Raw genomic sequence first — 13,399 nt, 5'->3', positions numbered from 1 at the left:
TCATAGAATTCTGATTGTTTTAAAGTGAAAACTCCACCCACCCAAAAAGAAGGAGAAAAACCACAAAAAAAGGTGTTTTTCACAATTTCCAAGCCACAAACTATGACCTCTAATAAACGTACTGTTTTGGGAATAATTATAATATAACTGTCTCTGGCAATAGTGACAGATACACTATATGCTTTATATTTAAAATACATTCTAGACTGCACTGTTGCCACATTCTTCAGGGGAGATATTTACAACCACTGGCAACTCAAAAGATGTATAATGTTTTTTTGTTTTGTTTTGTTTTTTTTCAGCCAGCCATGAAGATAACTGATTGGCAGCAGATGCCCTGTAACATGGTAAAGTTGAATTTTTGACCCTGTACTCGACATTAGGTTTGCAACTCATTACTTGGATCAGATTCGGTTTGTATTTTGAAACGGTTCTCACACACATTGTGACTCTTGTTTCGTTATACAAGAATACATTATTATTAATGAAACCATTACAAAAGGCACTGGCTTTTATTTCATCTGCTACTTCTACTGTTGCTTATGATTCAATTTGACACTGAGCTTCCTAGTTCAGTCACTCTGTCCTTCCAGTCGCATTGTGTGCTATAGGGATCAATCTGTGGTGGAAATGCTCAAATCAATACTCCCTGTAGTGTTTTATACTATTGCATAACCTGCCTTGCTTATGCAGACCTTTCAGCAATACAAGTAAAGGCAATATTCTTTACTGATCCGAGTACATTTCAGAAATATGATCCAAAATATATTCTGTTTGTAGGCTAGCTTCATACTTACTGACTATTACTTTTGTCAGGAACCTTGTTAATGCCTGCCTTAATAACAATGGATGCTCAATGTTGAAAATCCCATTATATTGGCAAATTAATTTTCAGTGGCAAACATGATGGGAGCACTCTTCATATCTGTCGGGGGACACTCCAGCAGCAGTTGTCCCTTTTTTGTGGCTCTATCAATGAGAGTCACAATTCTGCCACACCCTGGTCACACTTAACTAAAACACATATGTTTAGTGTACCACTTTCCTTTTAGGCAAATTACATTTAAATTTAATAAAATAAGTTGCCTAAACCTCAAAGACACGTGGCAATTAATCAAACCAGAACATTCATTTTATTCTTTTAAAAAAAAAAAAACATACAATTTCCTGAAATTATTATTTGGAACATTATGCTCTATAAAACAATTCCACTTTCCACAGACATGCATTTTGCATTGCATGTCTTCAATCTATCACCTTCTAAAATATGTTACAGGATAATATTGTATCAGCATTTTATTTTACAAAAACATAAGAAAAACTAAAAATTTAATTTTTGTATCCAATAAATACAAACTTTATGAACAATAAAGCGAAAAATAAGCTGAATTTATCTTTCGAAGGAATTATAGCATCTCATACTCTTGCCTCCTCACTTCCACACCACTTACTATGCTATTCAGGAACGTAAGAGATTCGGGTTAGACGTACCCAGGTTTTATTGATTCTCATTTGAAGCTTACAAAGCCTTGAGGTAAAAGAAAATGTTTTTTTTTTTTTAATGTAGAATTAACATTTTTATTGTATATTGACATGTGACAATCATTTCACACGGCTGCCCACATAATCCATATGTTCAATTACAATTCAGTGATAATTGCAGCAAAGTCATTTTTGTTGCTGAAGGTCAGGGCAGCAAAGCAGTGCTGTGCTGTGATTTGCCATGTGTTTATTTTTTTCTCACTGATAACGTTCTGCAGATCATTGATCTGAATTGTTCACTAAAAACCTCTAGGGGGGCATTCTTTGATTACAACATTTTATTTATTTTTTTATTTTTTTTATGTAAACTCATGAAAAACACATTCAGCATTTACAAATATTAATTAAAAACATGACCAATACTCAATTATAATAAAAGTAAAACTTGTATGGCAGTATTTACCAAAAAAGAAACAAATCAACTGTACAAAGTAGTATTTTAACCCACCCCCTAAAAGCTGCAGTATGTTCGAATGTTTCTAAGAATAGTATAAATTACTCTACATTGTGAAAAACATTATTTCATAAGATAATTTATATGAATTTTGGCCTGTGTACTGTGAATGGCTATATAAAATGAACACAATCTCTTCCTCTCAGATACATGCCTTCTATACACTGTTTGGACAAAAGCTATTTGCATTTGCCTTTCTACGGGATGTTTATACAAAAGAGCTCAAATCAATTGGAAACTGTGAAATTACAACAATGTATTTTCATTTGTAAAAGCGACAGTTTGGAAAATAATTGGATTTGAGTGTAAACGCAAATTACTGTCCTTTACTGGCTCACTTCTACTAAGGGTCCCAAAGTTTTTAATTACTATGTTATTTAAATGTATTTGATTACATTTGCAGTTGATTACACTTAAGGGCAAATCAATCACATAGAAATAAATCATTCTGCAACAGGAAACAGATGGGCTTTTCAATGTTTAACTCTTTGAACCAGTGGCCTCATTTTCAAAGTTTGGTCATTTAGGTTGACTAAAACTCCATTAATAAAGCTCTGAAACCAAAAAAGGAAATCACATTTTGGCATATTTACTTCAACAGCATAATTTAACTGAGCAAAACAGGGCATTACATTTCTGCTGAGATACAAATGTAGCAGATTTATAATTTTGAAATGTGAGGAATCTTTTCTTACTAGAGAGGTCTGTGGTTTTGTGTGGAGTTATAATTTCTTAGACTTTGAAAAATGCACTTGAAAATAGTTTGTTTGTAGTGTGCAGCATATACCCAGTCTATTTAAGAGATGCACCAATTGTATATTTGTGAATTAGTAACACACTGAGCAGGCTGTCTTCTTTGTGCTGAATTTATATAACACAAAAATACTAATTATTAATACAATGGACATTGTTCCTTGTATTTTTTTTATTGTAGAGGCAAATCAATAATCTATCAATTCATTAAAAGCAAAAAAGACTAAGCAAGCATATTTGATTGGTAACTATATTTGAGTTTACATCTTTAAGTCATGCCTAGTATCCACTAACCTTACAGCATCTTAAAGTGACCTGAATTTTAATAAATACTCCAAAACAGGCTTTCCTGATTTATATGAAATGTAATCCACATGAATACCCCGTACGAGACTGTAATAATATCTTCTACTTTTTGTGAGATTTCATAATATCCCTGTCTAATTAGATTTTTTTTTTGTTTATCAAAAGAGATACTAAACCTTTCCTTAAAAGGACTTATATTTCAATGAAAAAGAAAACCAAAATCCCAAGGGATGATGTTTGAATTTGGATGGAAAGGCTTTGCTGTAAAAGCAGTGGGATTTTTTTTTTTGGGTGGCAGATTAAAAGATCAATCACACTACAGTATATATGATACGCTGGAGCGTCAATTTGTACTTTTCAAAAACCGGAAATATGAGATTGCCTTTTTAAAGCGCTCAATAGCCACAATGGCTGTGACATATAGGTCTAGAAAGGGGAAGATAATAGACTGCTAGGTGAAAAAGTGAGTTTTGGATATATTGACAGGATACATGGCATGAGCGTGTCCATTACCAGGAAAGAGCATACACTGCAATACAGGGTGGAGAAGCTTGATGAGAGCTGGACAATAGAAAGTGTAGCATAAAGAACAAAAGAATAGGAAGGCCACGGGCTCATGGAAATCTGTCTAAATCCCTGAGGAGCCTTACTGTATCAGACAGTCCACATAATGAATATGCTTCAGTTTGAAGTGACACTTGAAAGTGTTTGTTTAAAAAAGTTCTCTCTGTCCCGCAGTGCCCAGTTGAGAAGCTGGCTGCCTCCTTGATTTTTCTTGATTAAAAATGTTTTTTGCTATAAAGTATAGACTATTTATTTAAAGAAAAACGCACACACACAGGTAATCTGCTTCAGGAATACTTTTTATTCAGCAACATAAAGAGTAAGATATGGTTTTAATTTCTGTTATTTGTTTCTATGGGAAGAATGTTAACGTTATAAAACTAACAAGAAGCAACACAGAACAATAATATTAACTGGTCCTAAATGGTCCCAACGTTTCTCTGTACAGTTAGAACTGGTGCCAACAAATTACTTCCTTAAAATTACAAAAATAGATAGGATATATAAACAGTGTAACATACTAATGTATTCCTATCATGTAATAAATATCACTGAAGGTATGAGTATTGGTTGTGGATTTAGATTTCTACATGTATGAATGTTAAAGTTATATATTTGAAAATATGTTTGTATTATAACATTGCATGTATGCTATTTATACATTTAATAAAATGTATTTATTTTAAAAAATAAAATAAATACATAAATAAAAATAATTTGTCCTAACAGGAAAAATGTTGGCCCCAATATCCTGGCTTCTTCATTGTGAGGCTGGTGAATACCCATAACAGACTATAATCTTGCCAGGACAACAACACACTTTTTTCGCTGAACACCAAATAATCTTATTCCCAAATTCATACTGTACATAGTGTCATTATTGTTTGCTTAACTAAATTGGGTTTATGCGTCTCACATCGATTCCTGTAAAACTGATTGAGTTTGGCATGTAAACAATGATTGATTCTATGTGCATGGTTTTCCAAAATAATTTGATAAAAACAGTCTTAAACATGTAAATACAAGTTACTGTACAGTTTAATAGTGGAAAAAACAGTATTCATTATGAAACATAACCGACTTCTTTACTGAGGCTGTTGTCGCCAAATCTTTTGGAAGAGAAAGTATGCCCTCTAGTGGTGAGCTATATATGGATTCTTAATGTTTTTACTGATTTTTTCTTCACAGTAAAAAAATAACAATACAATCATATTAAGTATTCAACTATTCCTACATAAAAATAAATACATAAACACATTTACATTTTATTTGTTTAATATATATATATATATATATATATATATATATATATATATATATATATCAGCTGGCTCTTTGAGCTAATTATATATATATATATATATATATATATATATATATATATATATATATATATATATATATATATATATATATATATATATATATATTAGCTCAAAGAGCCAGCTGCCCAACGTTTCGATATGTTGTACATATCTTTCTCAAGGGAGCCTGTGTTTGAATCAAAACATTGGAGGTATTTATAGGTTTTTGACGGCATGACAACTACTTGTTATTGTTTACATTCAAATCCATGATTTATTCTTACATGATGTAATGGTGTTCTATATATTGTGACATCATTTTTACTTTTATCTTTGAATCTGTATTAATTCTAATTAACACTACTTTATATAAACTTATATTTTTATTATATCATGCAATGCTGGCTCTGAGGATCAGTCTAGATTTGGCCTCCCCAGCGCATCAGCATGCACAACTTTTGAATGAATTTTGTTTATTTATTTAAATGTTATATATTTATTGAAGTTAATTAGTTCATTCTTTTCTGTTGAGTCCCGCTGGCATAATCGTGTTCAGTCTATTTATCCATTTACTTTATTTTATTCTTCTATATGTCGCATTGTCTAATTTGAGCTGTTCTAATACTATTATTATTATTATTATTATTATTTATTTCTTAGCAGACGCCCTTATCCAGGGCGACTTACAATTGTTACAAGATATCACATTATACATTATTTCACATTATACAGATATCACATTATTTTTACATACAATTACCCATTTATACAGTTGGGTTTTTACTGGAGCAATCTAGGTAAAGTACCTTGCTCAAGGGTACAACAGCAGTATCCCCCACTGGGGATTGAACCCACAACCCTCTGGTCAAGAGTCCAGAGCCCTAACCACTACTCCACACTGCTACCCAGTGTGGAGTAGTGCATCATTTATGTCATGTCCCTGACTGGTGAAGTGCTGTACTATTGGTTCATTCATTTTTTTATTTCTAATTAACGAAAGGTGGTTCTGAATTCTTTTATATAAAGCAGTTCCAGTCTCTCCAACATATTTGATTTCATCACATTTTTCACAGGCTATTCCATAAACAACATTGCTATTTTTACAGTAGGTATTAGTTTTTAGTGGATATGTGGTGTTCTTATGTTTAATTATATTTTTACTTTTGTCTATGTATTTACACACTTTACATCTACTGGTGCACATGTTCATAGAACCTATTTTGTCAATTATTCTTTTATGTTTACTGTTTGAACTAAAATATCACCTAAATTAGCTTCTCTTTTGAATGCTACAACTGGGGCCTTAAGAAATACTTTTTTAAAAAAAAATTCTGAATTATGTAGAATCCGCAAGTGTTCCCAAACTATCTTAGAAATATTGGGCAAAAGTTTAGAGTAAGTCATTATTATTGGGACTCTTTTGACCTTTTTATCTCTATTTTTATAATCTAGTAGATCATCTCTTTTTAGTTTATCCACTTTTCTTAACTCCATCTCTATAATTCTTTCTTTGTATCCTCTTTTTTGAGATTTGTTTTTAATACATTTCTTTGTTTTACATAGTCACTTTCTTTAGAGCATATTCTTCGTATTCTTATTCCTAGACCCTTTGGGATTGCCCTTTTAGTGTGTATCAGATGTGCAGAGGACATGTGTAAATACTGGTGCATGTCAGTAGGTTTACAGAAGAGGTCAGTCTCAATTGAACCTTCTTCAAGTTTTACTATGGTATCTAAAAAATCCTATTTCTTTTCTTGCCCATCGAAGGTCCACCTTAATATTACTGTGTATTTCATCTGCCATTTTATGAAACTGGAAGAGATTCTTCTCCATGTGTCCAAACCCCAAAAATATCATCTACAAACCGAATGTATTCTAAAGGTTCTCTTTCCGATTTTCTACGTAATTGTTCTTCCCATTTCCCCATGTATGTACCATCGTTTTGTTTGTAACTCTTATTAACAAATGTAAAATAACTGTTTTCTAAAACTACATTGATCATGTTCAGCACCTCTGCTATTGGTATTGATTTATCTAGTCTATTATCTAGTGCTTTTTGACAAGCTTCTAAAGTTTCTTTACGAGGGTCACTTGGGTACAAGGATTTTACATCCATGCAAAATAAAATTGTATTCTCTGGAAGGTTGTGTTTTAGTGATTCAAGACTTTTTAAAAATTGTGTTGTATCCTTAACATAGCTTGGTAATTTCTCAGTGTGCGACCTAAGTTGTTTTTCTGCTATTTCAGCTATTATGTGTGTCAATTGTACCGACTATCATTCGCATAGGGTGATTTTCTTTGTGCATTTTAGGATTTCCTCTTGCTAGGCCTGTTCTTGCATTATGTGGCTGCATGTATTTTTTTAATTCTTTTGATATAATTCCTTTATTGTATAGTCTCTCCGCAATTTCCTTAACCTCTTTTACCGATTTATTGATCTTATTGCTTTTAACTTCTTCATATGTATCTGTATTATTTAATTCACATTCTACAGATTTCATATAGTCATCTGTGTTCATTATCACTATTCCTGAGCCTTTATCTGCTGGTCTTATCATTATATCATCATCATTTAACAACTCAGTCATAGCTTGGTTAAATTAAGTTTACATCTTTTCTTTAGTCCTGCTATTATTTCTTGTTTAACTACTTCAATATACATATCTAACCATTTATCTCTTCCATCCGGAGGAGTCCATGTGCTTGTACTATTAACCTTAATCCCATGCTCATAATTACCCTCTGAATCTGAGATATTTTAATTGAAAAAATATTCTGCTAATCTCATGCGTCTCTCCCACTCCTTTAATTCAGTGGCCAGTTTGTTATGTAATAATGTGTTGTTTTATTATAAAGCTGAATCTCTACTTTGTTATATTTTTCAATAGAAAAATTAGAAATTATAGAAATCACTTTTTGTGGTTTTTCAATTTTTTCTTTTTAACTGCCCAAATACTTTTGTCTGCGACTGTGCATTTCAATTCTATCTATTTTTTAAAACAAACAAACAAACAAACAAACAAACAAACAAACAAATAAATAAATAAATAAATTCAATATTTCTAATTGATGAGTATAAATTACAGACTGTCTTAATTGATTTTTCAATTAAGTGGCTCACACATGCTACCCAGCTCCTGGTCCAGGCCCTGGTACTCTCCCGCCTAGACTACTGCAACTCCCTCCTGGCTGGCCTCCCTGCGTCCGCCACCCGTCCGCTCCAGCTCATCCAGAACTCTGCTGCCCGCCTGGTGTTCTCTCTGTCTCGCTTCGCCCACGCTACTCCACTACTCCGCTTGCATCCAGTTCAAGACTCTTGTACTAGCCTACAGACACCCAGCTACCTCCAGAACCTCATCTCTCCGCTCCGCCTGCACTAGAAGACTGGCTCTACCTCCGCTAAGCTCCCCTGCCTCCAGAGCCCGCTCCTTCTCCACCCTTGCTCCGCAGTGGTGGAACGACCTTCCTACAGATGTCAGGACTGCCCAGTCCCTGACCACATTCCGGCGCCTCCTTAAGACTCACCTCTTCAAACAGCACCTGTAGAACTCCTCTGTTTGTATCCTGGGACACTGTCACCCTTCATTTAGATGTGCTTTATTTTGCTCTTATCTGCCCCCTATTTTACTGCATTTAATCCTGTACTTCAGAATACTGTAATCTGCCATGTGTTTAACCTGTAGTACTTTGTATTTAATCACATCCTGATGTAACTATCACTATTTAATCATATCCTGATGTAACTATCACTATTATCTGCTGTAGTATTGAATTGTGGTTTGTCACACTTGTACTTTGCTTGAACAAAAGTTATTGTATTTCTTGCTCTTATTGTATTACTTGTATTGTAACACTTGAAATGTATTTGCTTACGATTGTAAGTCGCCCTGGATAAGGGCGTCTGCTAAGAAATAAATAATAATAATAATAACAAGAATACAGACCCTGGGGATCGCCTTCATTTTCGAGACTTTTCCCCCCTTGGGAACAAGGAGGGTGGGCTGTGTAGCGACGAGGCAGACAAACCCGGGGGTAGGATGGGGGGGGGGGGGGGGGGTGTTGAGTTCAGGGTCCCCTTCGCTTGTGGTTGCTTTGTGTGGGTTATCTCCCTGCCTGTTTGTTAAACACTTTTATTTATCCTGTGTTTGTTATTATGTATTGCCTTTGTTTTATTGAACTGCTTGTTCTTTGTAAAATAAACCGTGCATTTGAGACCAGACTACCTTCCTGGATTGCTTCCTTTGCCACCACGTTACAGTATGTTGGTGTTGAAAAAAAATACCAATACACATAGTATGTTGGCAACAGTTCAAATGGACACTCAAATTAAGATGCTACCCGACAGGCTATGGCTTCATACGAAAAGGATGGTGCAGAAAATAATTTGAATGCATTTCAAACACCTGCTGAGTCAAGCATTGTAGAGATGTACAACATTTGATTAAAAAAGTGTAAATGGAGCAAAAGCTTGCTACAAACATTTGACTGGTTCTTCTAAAAATCAACATATAAACTAGTGTCAAGGTATTCTTTATTTCCAGGCAATAAAAGACCAGCTGCAGAAGTATGGATTTCAAAGAGAAGCAGATCTCAGCGAGCTTTATCTTGCTAAGTAAGTCAAATGGAAGCAATATGTACTTTCCTGCAGTGTTGTTTCAATGTAGCTAATAGTGCTTGAAGAAATGATGTTTACCACAGGGTCACACTATCAGAACATACAGACGTGCTCAAATTTGTTGGTACCCTTACAGCTCATTGAAATAATGCTTCATTCCTCCTGAAAAGTGATGAAATTAAAAGCTATTTTATCATGTATACTTGCATGCCTTTGGTATGTCATAGAATAAAGCAAAGAAGCTGTGAAAAGAGATGAATTATTGCTTATTCTACAAAGATATTCTAAAATGGCCTGGACACATTTGTTGGTACCCCTTAGAAAAGATAATAAATAATTGGATTATAGTGATATTTCAAACTAATTAGTTTCTTTAATTAGTATCACACATGTCTCCAATCTTGTAATCAGTCATTCAGCCTATTTAAATGGAGAAAAGTAGTCACTGTGCTGTTTGGTATCATTGTGTGCACCACACTGAACATGGACCAGAGAAAGCAAAGGAGATAGTTGTCTGAGAAGATCACAAAGAAAATAATAGACAAGCATGATAAAGGTAAAGGCTACAAGACCATCTCCAAGCAGCTTGATGTTCCTGTGACAACAGTTGCAAATATTATTAAGAAGTTTAAGGTCCATGGAACTGTAGCCAACCTCCCTGGGTGCGGCCGCAAGAGGAAAATCGACTCCAGATTGAACAGAAGGATAATGCGAATGGTAGAAAAAGAACCAAGGATAACTGCCAAAGAGATACAAGCTGAACTCCAAGGTGAAGGTACGTCAGTTTCTGATTGCACCATCCGTCGCTTTTTGAGCGAAAGTGGGCTCCATGGAAGAAGACCCAGGAGGACTCCACTTTTGAAAGAAAAACATAAAAAAGCCAGACTGGAATTTGCTAAAATGCATATTGACAAGCCACAATCATACTTTGGACAGATGAGTCAAAACTGGAGCTTTTTGGCAAGTCACATCAGCTCTATGTTCACAGACGAAAAAATGAAGCTTTCAAAGAAAAGAACACCATACCTACAGTGAAACATGGAGGAGGCTCGGTTATGTTTTGGGGCTGCTTTGCTGCGCCTGGCACAGGGTGCCTTGAATCTGTGCAGGGCACAATGAAATCTCAAGACTATCAAGGCATTCTGGAGCGAAACGTACTGCCCAGTGTCAGAAAGCTCTGTCTCAGTCGCAGGTCATGGGTCCTCCAACAGGATAATGACCCAAAACACACAGCTAAAAGCACCCAAGAATGGATAAGAACAAAACATTGGACTATTCTGAAATGGCCTTCTATGAGTCCTGATCTGAATCCTATCGAACATCTATGGAAAGAGCTGAAACTTGCAGTCTGGAGAAGGCACCCATAAAACCTGAGACAGCTGGAGCAGTTTGCTAAGGAAGAGTGGGCCAAACTACCTGTTAACAGGTGCAGAAGTCTCATTGAGAGCTACAGAAAACGTTTGATTGCAGTGATTGCCTCTAAAGGTTGTGCAACAAAATATTAGGTTAGCGGTCCCATCATTTTTGTCCATGCCATTTTCATTTGTTTTATTATTTACAATATTATGTTGGATAAAAAATCAAAAGCAAAGTCTGATTTCTATTAAATATGGAATAAACAATGGTGGATGCCAATTACTTTTGTCAGTTTCAAGTTATTTCAGAGTAAATTGTGCATTCTTCGTTTTTTGTGGAGGGGTACCAACAAATTTGAGCACGTCTGTAGTTTGATAGCTTTGTTTTCCTTCTCATTGGTATTATGGTTATCTGGGGGTTGGAGTTAATTTTGCTGTGAACCTTCTCAGACGATGCCCTGAATATACTAATTTTGTGAATGCTAACAATATGTTTCTGAAGCTGTAATGCCTGCAGGTGCACTATAACCCCCCTTTGTATTTTCAACATTTTGGTATACAGCCTTACAAAAAGCTCCAAAACCGTGTGTACTGTACAATATAGAATTGTTTTGTTGGTTTATCAGTCTGAATTGTGCCTGCATTACCTCGTATACATACATGTAACATTTTAATTACTATTGTTTTCTGCTTAATAGAAGTCACTGATCTCTTGTGATTTCAGATGTTGAAATACTTAATAACAATAAGGTACAGCAAACAAAGCTTTATATCTGTATTTGTTTAACTGAATTTCCATATAATGACAATTTGCAGAAAACTGAGATCTGGGTCCTTTGTTTAAAAAAAAAAAAAAAAAAAGTAAAATTTTCTTTAAAATTGGTTGATATCTGCATTTGGTGTTAGTGGTATATTTCAGTATACAGTAGATCAGTGGTCCCTACTGGTGGTTACATGCAGTTCTTTAATTGTTCAATTAAGTAATTAAGGACTCGATTAGAATAAGGTCTGGATGATCACAAATGAGGATCATTTCTCTACATTTTTATTAAATATGTATTATCTGTTGTGATATGTTTGCTAGTCTTTATATTAATGGGAAAAGCACATATTTAAAATAAAAAGGTAAGTTAAAGTGCGAGTACAAAAATAACTATTTACACTTAATGTGAATGGTCCACAGAATACAGTTACTGTCAAACTTACACCACAGACCTGCCCTTTAGAAACTTGAAAGCGAACTCTTGCCATACCAGGGTTCGACATTAACAGTGTCCCGGCGGCCTGGGAACGGCAGAGATCGCGGTCTGGCTGGTAGTTATATAGCACCACAGGCCCGACTGAGTCGGTAACACTTTAACTGTATAATGGCTTCCATTTCATGAACCCAGGAAAATGGGCCAGTGTGCCAAAAAGATGAAAAAAACTAACTTACAAAGCCATTTTACAAAGCGTAAATGAACTAGTCTGAACTTTCCAGCCGCACGTCGTATCTGTTCTACAGTCACAGTCTGAGACTACGTACTGAAATGCTGCTGGTAAGACTCGTTCCCTTGACATGGCAATTTTTTACAATTTGGGATTTTTTACAACTAAGCAATCGACTGCACCAAAAAGCCAAAAGTAAAGCGTTTAAATCAATAATGATAAAGAAAGAAATTATGAAAAAAAATGACAGAAATTTGGAGTGCAAGAAAGACTTAATCTGGCTTCATCATGACAGTGAAACAAATGTCAGTTTCCCAGATTTGCAGATAAAACAGCAGCTTTTTTTGTTGGGAATTCAACATTTCATTTACATCATATCCAGTCTCACAGCAATGGTTTACAAGATAGCAGCAGGTGTTTGTCTGTTGTGACTGTAGCGAAAAAGATGCACCAATGGATTTACAGATACATCGCATGGAAGCTGGACAATGGGATCGAATTGTCAAACTGTTTGATTTGGGATACAATAAATCAGCCTGATTTTCAGAAGGCGCATTTTTTTGAGAGAAAATAGAGGTTGCAATGCATTTGCACTGAGAGTTTTTTTGCCACCTAATTATATGTCTCGATTTTCAACAGGGACAGCTTAATTTCTTCTTCTCGCAATGCCCTTTGCGACTCCTGCTTATAACTGATTTTATTGAAACAACTATTGATTTTCAGGTTCATTAACAAGCCAATTAGTCACATTTGAAGTCTGGATTTCTATTTAACTGGAAAACAACGAGGCAGCACACATGTAGTTGCAACAATTGGAAAAATACATTCTTAGCCACCCAAGTTAAGCTTTTGCTCAATTATATTTTAGCACATAAAACTGTTATTTTCGGCAAAAGGTCCGAAGCGATTAATAAGAATTTACCAGGTTTTTTATCTTTTTTTTTTTTTTCAATTCAAGCAAAGAATGTTTGAAATCAACCTCTATGCTTTTTATGGCATTGAGAAACGTCTCATTTAGCGAAACCCATTTATCATATTCAACATGCAACAAAAATAACGTTTGGTCACAGCGGAGATA

This window comes from Acipenser ruthenus, chromosome 4 (genome assembly GCF_902713425.1).
Source record: "Acipenser ruthenus chromosome 4, fAciRut3.2 maternal haplotype, whole genome shotgun sequence".
Lineage (NCBI taxonomy): Eukaryota > Metazoa > Chordata > Actinopteri > Acipenseriformes > Acipenseridae > Acipenser > Acipenser ruthenus.
This window is presented reverse-complemented; position numbering follows the sequence as displayed.